The sequence below is a fragment of the Passer montanus genome, unplaced genomic scaffold (genome assembly GCF_014805655.1).
Source record: "Passer montanus isolate IOZ18808 unplaced genomic scaffold, ASM1480565v1 scaffold27, whole genome shotgun sequence".
Lineage (NCBI taxonomy): Eukaryota > Metazoa > Chordata > Aves > Passeriformes > Passeridae > Passer > Passer montanus.
The window spans coordinates 5178626-5192125 of NW_024367372.1; the positions used below are offsets into that span (position 1 = coordinate 5178626).

The 13500-nt window shown below is 37.6% G+C and overlaps 1 long non-coding RNA gene across 1 annotated transcript in view; it reads left to right on the forward strand.

Moving 5' to 3' along the window:
* Window positions 1-3542: 3542 nt before the first annotated feature.
* Window positions 3543-13500, forward strand: part of LOC120503825 — a 37729-nt gene continuing 27771 nt past the window's right edge. Inside the window, exon 1 of the long non-coding RNA XR_005627852.1 lies at window positions 3543-3674. This is a non-coding gene — a long non-coding RNA (uncharacterized LOC120503825). The remainder of the gene's footprint in view (window positions 3675-13500) is intronic.

Below are 13500 nucleotides of genomic sequence, written 5' to 3' on the forward strand. Positions count from 1 at the left end.
CTTCCTGAACTAGTTCTTAATCAGGCCAGATCTGCTCTTCTGAAGTCTAATGCTGTGATTCTGCTTCTTGCCTGATTCTGTCTTCTCAGGATCCTGAATTCTACCATTTCATGGTCACTGCAATCAAGTTACCCAACCTTCAGGATTCTGACGACTTCTGCATTTACTCCTGTTTGTAGCACCAGGAGGACAGCATGAGTGAATGACAGGACTTTACTGATCCCAGGAATCAAGATTCCTCCAAGGAGTCTTCTATTTCCCAACAAAAATTTGAAGCTCTGTGAAGTCTTTTTTTTCTTTTCCCCTGCTTTTTCTTTTTCTTCTTTCCTGGGTTGGTGATTATCTTAGTGTTTTAACTTTCTGGCAAAGTTAGTGATCACTTTGCCAACAAAAACAATTTTTATCAGTTTTATTATGACATAAAAGTTTGATGAAGAATGAATTTGCATTTGACTTTTCATATTGTTGCTCTTTTCCCTGAACTATTTATCCTGGATCTAATTGTTTTTCCTGCTGTGTGATAAGTCCTGATGACCACAAAAGGGTGGAACATGACAGAACATGTAACAAATGAAGATGCTCTTTGTTTCAATTTTTCTGTTCTCCAGGTATCTATTGAATTATCTACTCGTTAAGATGTTCTACTTTATCTGGTCTTTCTCATCTGTTTTTTCAGGCTCAAATTTCTTTTTAAAGTGCTGCTAGGCATTCTTAAGCCAAAAAAAAGAGGCATGTTTACTTCAGCAAGTAGAGATACAAATGTAGTCTTGCAAAAGGAACCAACTGGTCAGCCTTGTAAAACCATGGGAAACTTTCTTGCAGATTACAGAAAATGAAAGAAGAAAGTTTGCTAATTGTAGTATATTTGTTAACTAAAGTGGAACAGTCTAACCATAATCCCAGCTGTAAAAAAAAAAAAAAAAAAAAAAAGGAAAAAAAAAAAAAAAAAAAAAAAGGGGGGGAAAGCTAGTGGCTGCTGTACTGTAGTATTTCCTTCTTTTCCAAAGCATAATCCAACTTTTTCTTGAATTAATGTACTCAAGTCACTTTAACTGCTGGCTGAAAAACTTTTGGCAGTTTGTTTGATATTCCAGCCAATCTTTGTATAAAAAATCATCTGAATTGTTTATAGGTTTGTCCTTCTGTCCAGAGTTTATTCCATAATCTCTTATTTTGAAAACAACTGTACTTACAGGATGCTCTTAAGTAGTTTTGGCCTTGCATTGAAGGGTTGTGGTTAATGGGCAGGAGATTCATAGACATTGGAATCATTAGACACATGTTTATCAACAGTTGACTAAATTAAATGAGTCAATTCCACCTAAATATTCTCATGTAGCATCCTTATTATGCAGTTTGAAAATTATTTAAGTTTTCACAATTAACTCTTTTGTGTTTTTTAAAATTATTGGAAGTATAGAGTCACAGAGAAATAAATGACTTGTTAATTACTCTCTCCACATTGAATGTAGGCTGGAAAGGGAGCTGACTATGAGATGAAGTTAAGGATTATTATGACTATTTCTGCTGATTCTTTTTCCACTTTCAATGTGTGTATTATGTTGCCAAAGTAGGTAGGACTCTCATAATTGCACATTCATGGAATTTAGTAGTAAGCTGGTGTGAAGACTGTATGCAAGGGTGTAAGCAACACTTTCATTTGCTTAAGAGTATACTTAGATTAATCTTGGCTTTGAATTTGATTGAGAGGAAAGACAGTAGATGGAGGGCATTGCCATTTTTGAATCTGACCTGGCTCTGGCTGAAGTCAATGTGCAAAGTCTGATGTCTGACTGTGCAAAAAAACCACTCTGAACTGTGTTTGAAGATTTTTATTTGCCACCTAAAAGAATTGGTGCTTAAAGACTGGATGTGGCACGTGGCACTTAGTGCCATGGGTGGTTTAGTTGATAAGGTGTTGATAGGTCATAGGTTGGACTTGATGAACTCCAAGGTCTTTTCCAAATGAATTGATTCTGTGATTCTGTGACATTATTTTGTGTCTGGGATAGATAGCTCTGTGGAATAGGTTTAATCAGTTCAGCTGCCACATTTCACTGATATTTCTGCAGAGTTTTTGGGAAGGAAAGATGTGAAATAATGTTTTTTAGTCATCAGAGAATCCAAACACGACATTTATTCCTCATAGCCATAAGACTAAATCTGTATGTGAATGATCCAGCTTTGTTCCTAGGCAATAAATAACACATGCTGCTAAAAATAACCAGCCATTTCCACCAATTGTTCAAAAAGGGGAGAAAGGTTTTGTTGAAGGGGCAATTAAAATTCCGAAATAAAACACTTAAAAACTCAGGAAATTGCAAAATGAACCTTCATGCTTCTCTGTGTATTTTCACGAAGTTGCAGGTTTTAACTGCATGATATTTAACTAACTTAATGGTTTCAGATTGTCTGGAATTTATGTAACACCTTTAGAGATTTTTAAAGAAAGTGAGGCTCAGAAAAATTGATGACTCACTGACGATAGGTGAGAAAAAGGAAAAAGGTAGTTACTAGGTTTGGAAAGTAGGGGAAATAAATGTTAGAAAGAACAGACTGATCAATATAAATACAATTTCCCTCCAAATTCTGGAGAAATTGCAGACAACCTGAATTTAAACATGTAGAATACACAGACGACGGCACCCAATGTGTGAAGAACAATCAGTAACAAATTGCATCAGTTGTCTGGGTCAAGCCAATCCACAACAGAGCAGCAGACCCTGGATACAGCAGAATTAGCAAGTCTGTGCAGATTGTAGTAAGCTCTTTTAATATTGCTTTATATAGCATTCTAATGAGAATCAAGGCAAATATTCTCAATTAACCTGCGGTGCAGTGGGTGAAAAAGAGGCTTACTAAGTGCATCTAAATACTAATTTTTAGTAGTTCTTTAATGTATTGGATGAGTATCAGTTGAGGCCTCCCAGCATTCAAGGTTTTAAGTAGTGTCTTTATGATGGTATTGAATAGGCTTATAAAGTTTGCTGTTGGCACTAACTCTATATGCACTAAAGACAATAATTAGAATTCAAAAATGCATTTAGCAATGAAGTTCAGAGATTGTTTGACAGACAAATAGGAGTTATTGCACTTAGCCAGGAGTAATCAACTGTGTAAATGCAGAATGGATAACCCAAGTAGAAGCTGTAGAAAATCACTAAGGTAACAGTGGGTCTGAAGCTGAATACTAGTTGACAAGACGATTTTAAGGACAGATCTGAAAGTGTTTGGGTTGATTAACCTAAAGAAGAGAAGACCTAAGAGAGGACATAGTGGGAGAAGAACTAATAGCATCAACTGTGACAAGAAAGGTTCTGATTAGAAGAAAGGAAAACAGTTCTAATGGCAAGGGAGGTGAAGTGCTGGAACAGATTGCTTACTGTTAGCTTGGAGCATCCATCAAGAGATGAGACAAACAGCTGTTAGGAATGACATGATTATAACTGATCCTGCTGTACTGTGGGCTGGGTGGAAATGGGTAACCTCTGGAGTAATTCTGTGTTTCTGTTTATGACATTTTCCTGCAGAATTCTTATGAAAAACAAGAGTTGCAAGTGGAACACTTGTGCTTCCTGCCTTCTGCAAACTAAGTATTTTTACAGCAGTGTATCTGCAGTACTCAAGGAATCTCCTTGAACAGAAAGACAGTGGCAGTTCACTTTATTTAACAGGTAAGCATTTTACTAAATTCACTCAATTATCATTCATATTGTGTGGTGTGGGTTTAGCCCAAAATTCACCAACAGGCAGAAAGGGTTAATAAAAAGGGCAGGCAACCAGTCTTGCTTTGCTGCTGACTCTTTTTGTAATCCAGTTTAAATCCCTTGGGCTCCCTCTGGATTCTTTCCCCCTTTTTTTTTTTTTTTTTTTTTTTTTTTTTCTGTATTTTTCCCCCCTACATGATTCAAGGTCTTGCTTGATGCAAGCACTGGTAAAAAGGGATTATGCCACTGTGGGTGTTTGTGTAGCACCTGGTATTACAGTGCTTGAACTTAATTGAATATTCAGTGTGCTACTGTAACACAAGTAATAAGCCGCAATAACAGACACTGAAGACCACAAGTCTTCCTGTTGACTCCAGTGGAAGTAATTGAATCAGGCCTTAAATGAATGAAGAGGGGATCTTAAAAGGATATTCTTGGTCAGTAGTCTCTCCAAATGTCTTCACGTCCTTGTGCCATCCTATTCTCCCGTTCCCATTTCCTTGTGTGAGCTGTCATCTTTCTCTGATTTGATGTGTCCCTGCTGCAGCGTTTTGAAATACAGAATGCATGAAATATGCCTTTCATATGAGCATGAATTCTAGTTTTGTTCAGACATGTCTGTGGTCAAAATCTGATATTCTCTGTCTAGTCTTATAGTTCAGAGGCCACTCTTTCAACTTATCTAGGAAAGCATATTTTCCTAGAGAACTGGCTAGTATATGAGGAATATAGAGAATGGAATATTTTAAAAATCATGTGTTACTCATACAAAAATGCAGGGCTAATAGCACAAGTCATAGCATGCTACATTTCAGAATCTATTTTAATCTGTTTTTTACTTTTCCTGTCATTTAAAGCCAGTATTTCTTTAAGTTTTACATGATTTACTTTTTCATTGGGAAAAAAAAATAATCAGAGTCTAGCTAATGGTGAGACAGCTTAAAAATAATTGTAACTAGGAACTGGGCCATGATTAAAATTGTTCAGCTGTTCGTTTTATTGTTTGTTCCCAAAACCTTAAATGCACTCTCTGAGAACAATAACAACAGTTAGCATGTAACTCCGTATGGGCCAATTCATGCAGTCCTCTCTCAGCCCTTTCTTCCTGCAGAAAAACTTCTGTTTAGGAGACTTTTTAAGGAATTCAGGGCTAGAACTATTTCTTCTAGCTATTTGGTAATTATAACCTGAAAACTATCAAAGAGAAAGGAGAAAAAAACAGAAGGAGGAAACAAAATGAAGTCTACCTTACCAGCATAATTGGATTGGAGGGGGTGAATAGAACAGGACAGGCTGTGATAGCCCTTTGAACACTATCTGCATCTTTGTCAGCCTCTGTGATATTTGTGTCTGGGGTGTTTACTATTGGGTTTCCTACCCAATAGTAGGAAGAGGGATGAATCTCTGCAATGAGGGTTGTAGTGATAGCAACTGCAAAGAAAAATATAGAGAGAAAAAAGATGATAGCCACTTGCTACAGTAAAACAAACTGGTTTCATAAGTAAGAAATCATATTTGCTGTCAGTTGACCTTAGCTGAGTTGTGGAAAGTTGCAGCTTCTTCAGGCAGTGGCTGGTTGACATTCTTGATTGCTTGATTTTCCTCTTTGAGTCTACAGAACTAGGCACTTTTGATATTAAAAATTGACTGTTCTCCTACACATCTTCTGAAATAATTTTCTGTGTTTCCACATGCAGAACAAACTTTTAAGACTGATGGTGGTATGCAGGGAATTGTAACCTGTTGTGGCTGAACTCAGAAGTGATAAGCCACATTTAGGGTGGGATTCTCAAACTCCATTGCTGTTACACAGCTGCTGGAAGGTACAGTCTTGCAGGCACCTGTGGAAGTTGCACCGAAAGTGCCAATTTATAGCCAGACAGAGTATATACAAAAAGTATATAGCTCACAATGCCTTTCCACTATAAAACCTCTTATGACATTAATATTTTGATTTCACTGAATTTCAGCTGGGTTACCAAGTGTGTATGGGATGCACAGTTGGGTCCTTTTATGACATAATTTAGGAAGAGCTACTGTAAGCATAATTTGAACCTTTTCTCTCAGGGGAAGTATTGAAACCTCATTCACGTTTTAGGATGAGTAAGGATGTGGTGTTACTCACAGCAGGAACCTCATTTAGAGCCCATTGATGTCAATGGAAACACTTCCTTTTGCCTCAGTGGGCTATGGACCAGGAATATCCAAGAGTAAGTGAACTAAGGATTCTGCTGACTGTATCATACAGTATATGCTGTACAGTTTTACTAAAATAAACACATTTGCTTAGCCAAAATACTTAATGTTTAATTTAAAAAACATAATATAAAAAGAATGGATTTTGCTTTACTGATGTTTTAAGCTTTAATTTAATGTAACATAGTGAAAAAGACACCAAATATTCTAGTTTTGTTTCATTAGAACCAGATGGTCCATGAAAGACTTTTGGCTAAACTAGAGTTGGGAAAGCTTATAAACTCTGACTAGTCTGAAAATGTGCTCAAAATTGCTAAATCAGATGATATGCCCAGTTTTATAATGTGAAATTCTTTGGCTGTTTTACTAACATCCTGGTAAGGTGCTGTACAATTTAGGCAATTACAAGAAACTCTTTTGGATGCTACTGTCATTATTGTTCTGCTTTGGGATTGGAAAAACAACAAAATTGCTCTAATGCAAGTGAAGTATCCGAGAAAACATCACAGTGATGTTGTTAGTGAAGAACTAATGAGGAAAAAGAATTGTTATTATTGACTTATTTTTTTTATATGATGAGACAAATTTGTTTGTCTCAAAAAATTAAAACCCTCCAACGAAATTCCCCAACCCAAAACCTCATGACCTTTATCTTGAAAGAGTGATAAATCTTTTCTCTTTACCCTAACAACACTGCTGGTATGGTAAATATACATTCCCAGCTGACAGTGATCAGACAGAATATTAACTCCACAATGAAATATTAAAGTAATAATGACCATCAGGAATGAGACATGCAATTTGAATTTACTTCAGTACTCTTTTCACTGCAGTCCTTCTGTGTCCTGGAAAGTATCTTGTGTGTTCTGATAAGTAGAAGGCAGGGGCAGTTTTGATGAGGTAGGCAGGTAGGAATTGAAAAAAATTGCTCAGAAGAAATACAGATAACCTGAAATATATTTCCTCTTGCTAATAGAGATTGAGAGAAAAACAAATGCCCATAATAGGTCACTAGAGTTCAACTACATTTAAGGTCGAAGGTAACTTTTATGGCATTCTGTCCTGACTTATATAACAGATTGCTGATTGCAATTGAATCAGAGCATATCAAGGGTCTTTGGTTGCTACTCTTAAAGGTCTTGATTACATTATACAATAGTTTCATACCTTGGGCATTAGGACATTAGGAATGGATTTTCAAAACCTTTTTCCTGTGATTTCCTACTAATCCTTCTCAGGTGAGAACTTCTTGCCTCTGCTGTGTTAGTGGCTTCATTGTTCCTAACTAAGCTGTTTTCATGCAGGATCAGGTTCTCTGGGCAGGTATGTCTTAGTTTCAGCACTGAAACATGGTCTTGCTCTGTTTTGCAAATACAGATTAAACTGGTTTCAGCAGGGCCACTCACTGAGTAAAGGCTGGGATGGAAAGTCCTTTCAGGAAGTCAAACTACCTTTAAAAGAAAACCAGTTTTGCAACCATAGCAATATGAGGGCTACAGTAGGTAACACAAATGCTCAATTCAGCAGCATTGTATCTCTAAAGAAGTCAAAGTTATAATTGTTGTATGACATTTAGTTTCTTTCTAATTTCTTACCCAAATCCCTGGTAGCTCTGTTGGCCTGATTTTTTCTCCAAGTAGCTGTATATGTATACATATGTAGGCGTGTGTGCAAACACATATTTTCATGTGTATGTCTGATAAGGGTTGTGAATTTATATCAGTGATTTGCACAACAAAATCAGGAGGGTATATATAGCCCAGCAAATATTGACAAGTCCTTTGGTCTTCTGTAGTTTCTCAGTAGGGTGCTGGCTTAGGATTTTCTTTGCTTTTAATCTGTCTGGATTTAGGACATGCCTTTTCCTTTGAACATTAAGGTCTAGTGAATCAGGCACCCCTGACTTCATACATCGTAATTGACAATTTTCCTCTATTAGGGAGTTTAAATGAAAAGTTTTACTGCCTCTACATGCTCAAACAGACCCTTTCAGAATTAAAGATAATTAAAAAAACTTTAATGATCATTAAAAGGCATGACTTGCACAATTCTCTGTAGAAAATCATAGAATTGTTTTGTCTTTGCCTTATTAGGCATTAGCACTTGTTTGGAAGATAACTTGTATCTTAGTGAGGTTTTTGAAAAACTACTCTGTCAAGTTTGTCAGGGAACTTGAAGCAAGAAAAACTTAATATGACTTTGGGTTAATATTTCTCAAGAGTGTCTATGTCATAAAACCCAAGACATTTATTTGCATAATTTGGCCTTAGGATACAGGGAGGAGTGGGGAATAGGCAGAGGAAAATGTACTGGAGGAGTAGTAGAGATTTTGATCAGAGAGACTGTCAGAAGATTGTGAATTTGCACAGAGCTGTATGTCTTAAAAAAATTAAGTGGAAAGAATCTTGACTCAGATGTCTATAATAATTTCTTAATCTGTGGCCTACAATCTGTCCTTTTAGAAAATGCAGACTCTTCAAACCTCACATTTAAAATCACTGTGGAAATCAGAGCTCAGGCAAAGATTTAAGTTCAGAGCAAGCAATGAGTTTATATTAAAAGATATTTTACATTTTTTCAGTGGACCTGATTGTTGGTCCACTGAATGAATTATGTATCCAGACAAGTCCTGCAAAAAATTAAATCCTTCCCTTTAGAACTAATGTGTGTCTTTGCATTGTACCCTAAGTATCTAGCACCACTGGTGCTAGAATAGGGACCTAGTGGAGATCCTGAGTTGTACTTTCCTCCCTGGCTTCTGCTCCTGCTTTAGAGAGGAATGCAGGAAATTCTAGAAGAGTCAAACCATCTCTTCTCCCAGAATACCAACTCAGTGCTGTAGGTCTTTGTGGTTCCATCACAAGACCAGCCACTGCTCAACCATTTTTAAGCTTAAGTGTTCTCCCTGGCCCGTGTGCTGTAAAGTGGCCCATGCACATGGAGCAGCTCTTGGATGTCTGTCAGCCACTACCTGCTCTGAAGGGATCAACCTATACAAGGAAACTCAGATGCTATAGAATGCCAAACACTCGTTAGTCTTCCTCATAACAACCTTGGGCAAACATAAATGTCTGTATACACTATGCTGAGCAGGGCAAGTACTTGTATTTGTTTAAATGGAGATGTCAGAACAGGCATCTTGTGGCTTCGAAGTAGTTTGGTTTAAATATGAAAGATAATATTAAAAATGTCTTAAAAGACAACTTTTATGATAGGTAGAGACCATTTCTTCTTCTTCCCCACTCACTTTATAGCTTCCTTCTGCAATGTAAATAAAATTATAACTGGTGGTCTGGCAACTTTGACAGTTGTAAGAAATAGTTATTGCAAGAGAGAAGCAAATAACCTAATGATTTACTTGTAGCCCCATTTTTCAAATTTATGTTTTGCCCTTAGGTCAAGAGATATTTGAAAGCTGATGCTACATAAACCTGTGCTTTGGTCCTAGAACTAGCAGATAAACACATGGTAAATACTGAAACCCCAAACAGAAAAAGCTGTTTTGAGAGTTTAGGTTAGAGTCTAGGAAGTCAGGAAAAAGGGGAAGGAAATACAAACTTTTTAGTGATTGCTTTAAAGTTATTTTACATGTTAGCTCACAATGAGATTCTGTAGCCCTGCTTATGAGGAAAGAGTATATTGTAATTTCAAAACAAATTAGAGAAATATCCAATAGTCCCTTGAACTGTTTGAATTCATTTAATATCAAGAAGTGAAGAAGCCAGACAAATGCATGGTAGTGTTTTAGACTGACTGACCTAGTTGAAGGCTGCCTCATAGGTGTTTAAGGCCACACATGAAGTAGTAAATGAAAAAGTGCTGTGAATGGGCAGCCATGTTGACCCTTACAACCAAAAGAAAAGTGCAATTCATTTGAAAGTTATAACCCAGCATGACCATACTCACCAGGAATTGTCAGGACAATGTGCAGCAGAAATTCTCGTCCTACTTTTCATTAGGTGACAAGGTGACATCATGAAGTGTGTACTAGCTCTGGTATTGACTTTGTGCCTGGAAGAAGCTGTTGGAGAAGAGCACAAGGAGTAGTTTTGTGCCACAGCATTCATTTGGCATTGGGAAGCTCAGTTCATGTATTAAAGTTGTAGCTTCTAAGGGCACAAGGGAGCACGGCGAGTGCTCCCCGGACCTGGTGTCGCACAAAATATTGAAGAATCATTGCTGCTTCTGCAATCTGTTATGTAACTCTGTAATAGCTCCTATGCCAATGCATATCCACAGAAGGATGGTTTTCACATGAATCAAGCCAACCAGCCAGCCAGATGTTTTGAGGCACATAATGTAATTATTGATATGAAAATCAAAACAAGGTACCATATAAAGGCAGCCACTGTTAGATCATTACAGATGGGACCATCAGTCTTGTTGCTGTAACAAACTCTGTATTCATTATTTTTGCTCAGGGTATTTTTTTCTTTGCCTGAATTGGCTGTTCTCTTAATGAATATTGCAAATCATAACACAAATTATATGCCTTGAGCTGTCTTCATTTTTGATTTGCAGTGAAGGTTTCAGGAGCTTGATTTGTGCCATTGCAAAACATTTCCTGATGGAGGAAAGGGGGAGACATACCATGGAGGGCTGGAGAATTCTGTGTGACCAAGCAGTGAATCAGACCTCTGATTCTGATTACAGAATAATCTCCATGCTGTGTTTGGACTTCACCCTGGACTCTCCTTCACAGGAGGTAGTGCTGATTTTGATGGTGTTTTCATAAAGACTTGAAGTGTTTCAATGAAGAGATTGAAGCTTTTACTGCTAGTGATGTATGTCAACTCTGTTAGTATCATAAATGGAAAATTTTGGGGGAAGAAGTGAAAACATCCTGATTTTTTTTCCAAGCTGACATAAAAATTGACTTTTTAAACTTACTTTCTTCTCTCCAGGTAATGTGTTTTACCTTTTGAAAGATTGTGGATTAACTTCTGGTTGAAACCACAGCAAAATAGAAAAAAAATCAGAAGAAAACCATCAAACCCAAATGTCTGTTAAAAGCTAATGAGAAATGTTGAGATATTTCTATTTTTCAATTAAATAATACGCTTTATGAATATTTCACCTTTGTAGAAAAAAGTCATAAAGTTTTATTGACTGCCACAATTTGTAATAAAAGTGGAGTTCCAATAAAACAATTATGAAGATTTTTAAAGACAAATTAATCAGCTCAGAATCCAAATTTATCTGTACCATAACATGCAGCAAGCATATATGTCCAGCAACAACTGGGAATAATATGCAAACACCTGTTAACATCTGTTTTTCTGTGTATCATTTACTGTCCAGGCATGACAACCTCATTGTCACATTGACCTTAAACTAAACTCAGTCATGAAATAAGAACAATGAGTCACAGTAATTGCTTGGATCAAGCAAAGGACCAAAAGCTCTTGGAGCTGGTCACCTTCAGGGCATGCTTTATAGCCCAGCTTCTTGAACAGATATCTAGGGAGAAATGGGATGGGTTGGCCTCTATGAGATGGGAAGATGTTGTGCAATAGGATCTTCTTGCTGGCTGGTTCTTTCATGTGGGTGGAGTTTTGTTGTTCTTATTTTTATTGTTATGGATTGTGAGATGGGGAATTGTTTTTCCATTAGCAAAGGCAAAACAACTGCTTTCAGTGTAGAGTGACCTTTTTGATTATGTACATGAACCACAGACAAAAAGAACACAATAAAATACTCCACGGGCAAACACAGTGAGCTTGACTCATCACTGTGTTACTCCAGTTCTGGACCAGATCAGTTCAACTGAACAAAGATGGAACTTTACCACCCATACTATCTGAAGCAAAGGGATCTCATTCTGCCCCTGACCAGAAAGCTGAATTGTAGAGATGAACACTGCTCATTCTCTGTGGAGAGAGAATTACTATCCATGGTGATCTAGAATGTGAAGAAAAGCTTGGCTCAGAATACTGAGGTGGAGGATATATATCATGTGATATGTACATCACATATACAACATGATGCATCCTGACATGGCTGTTTTATGAAGAATGTTCTGAACAATTAGACTAAATAAAAAGGTCAGTAGAAGTTGCATTTTCTAGTTCACAATGACTTCCATAATATCAGAGAAGGTGTCAGCACTTTGACTGTTTTACAGAAAATACTTACAACTATGTCAGTTCTAGGAAATAGGCCTTCTAATGGGTAGTGGCTGACATAACACATATGTCACACTTGTCCTTGTTAGGATGTTTTGAGGCTTTCCTTTGAGTAGCTCCCTACCACAGAAATAAATCATCTCCTCATAGAGAGCAGATGAACAACAACATGTGAAAAGAGGATTTATGGCTGTGGCTGCTTTTCTAACTGCCGTAGGTGCCCCGCACTGCAGTTCCATAGTGCCTCCTAGAGGCACTGGCTCCAGGCAGGGATCTGCACTATCACTGATGTGTTGGGGCAGCTCGCAGTGCCAGTTGTGTGTTTACCAGCCTGTTGGCCGATTTCCTCCACAGCTGTTGTGACTTGCGAATATTTGATTTGTTTAATGCGATAGAAATGTTCGGTTCTTGGCCTCTTAGCCACTGTAGTGTGTCTGTTAGAATGAGATAGTGCTCTATGGTTTCTGGCTTTCCTTTATTCCCTCACTGTGGATAGCTACACCTTCCAGGTGAAAAAAAGGAATCCTTGCTTTCTAGGAGATGGCAAATCTAGGTGAGAATTATGCAATTCTGTGAAGGACAATCACAGAGCAGCATGTTGATTGGCAGACTTGACTACATTGTAAACACTTTTCATCTTCAGCCAAGTTAATGGCTTGCAAAACCCAGACAAATTTGTTTCAGATAACTGATTCCAGTAGGCTGTACTCCTGAAAACAAAGCAAATTGTACACTGACTATGCAAGCCATGGGTATTCTCACAATCTCTAGATGGATGCCTGCTTGTCAGGAACATTTTCACCTGTGTTGACACTGGGTTACTTCCAGTAGTATAGAAAAGAATGTGGAATGCAGATTTAATAGAAGATAGTAAAGGATGTGCTTGGACATTTAACCTGTCACTTCTTTTGGCACTTGGGATCCAGATGGTATATTTCTGGCATCTGCATTGTCCAGGCTTTTTTTTTCTGTAACTTGCCTCATTCAAAGTGGTTAGGACTGATATTATGTGACACTGTTTTGTACAGACCATTAAACATTTCTGAGATGGGTTAAATCATTTCAGTGAGCTGCAAGGTTTTCAAATACTTTCAGAGAATGACCCATTTCTGAGCAGAAAAGCTTCCTGTTGGACACATCCTTCTGTTCACAGCTGTTTACATCATTGCTTCCCATCTGTGATCCTGTTGTCCATTTGCAATCACATTGTTTCCCTGTTCAATGGGGAATGCAGGACAGGACTGCTAGGGAAATCAGAAATATTTAATGTGTCTTCCAACAGTCTTTACTGTGATAAGTGTTTTGTTCTTTCTGAACAGAGGCTAGTCATTCTGGATAATGCTACAATTAATTTGGCCAAACCGATGAACTTAAAAAGTTCATCATCCTGTTCCTGCTCATGCTCCTATGCTCCTTTCTTCCAGTGTATCTTGGCTCCTTGCACTCATTTGTGATTCGAGCTCCTGTGGCAA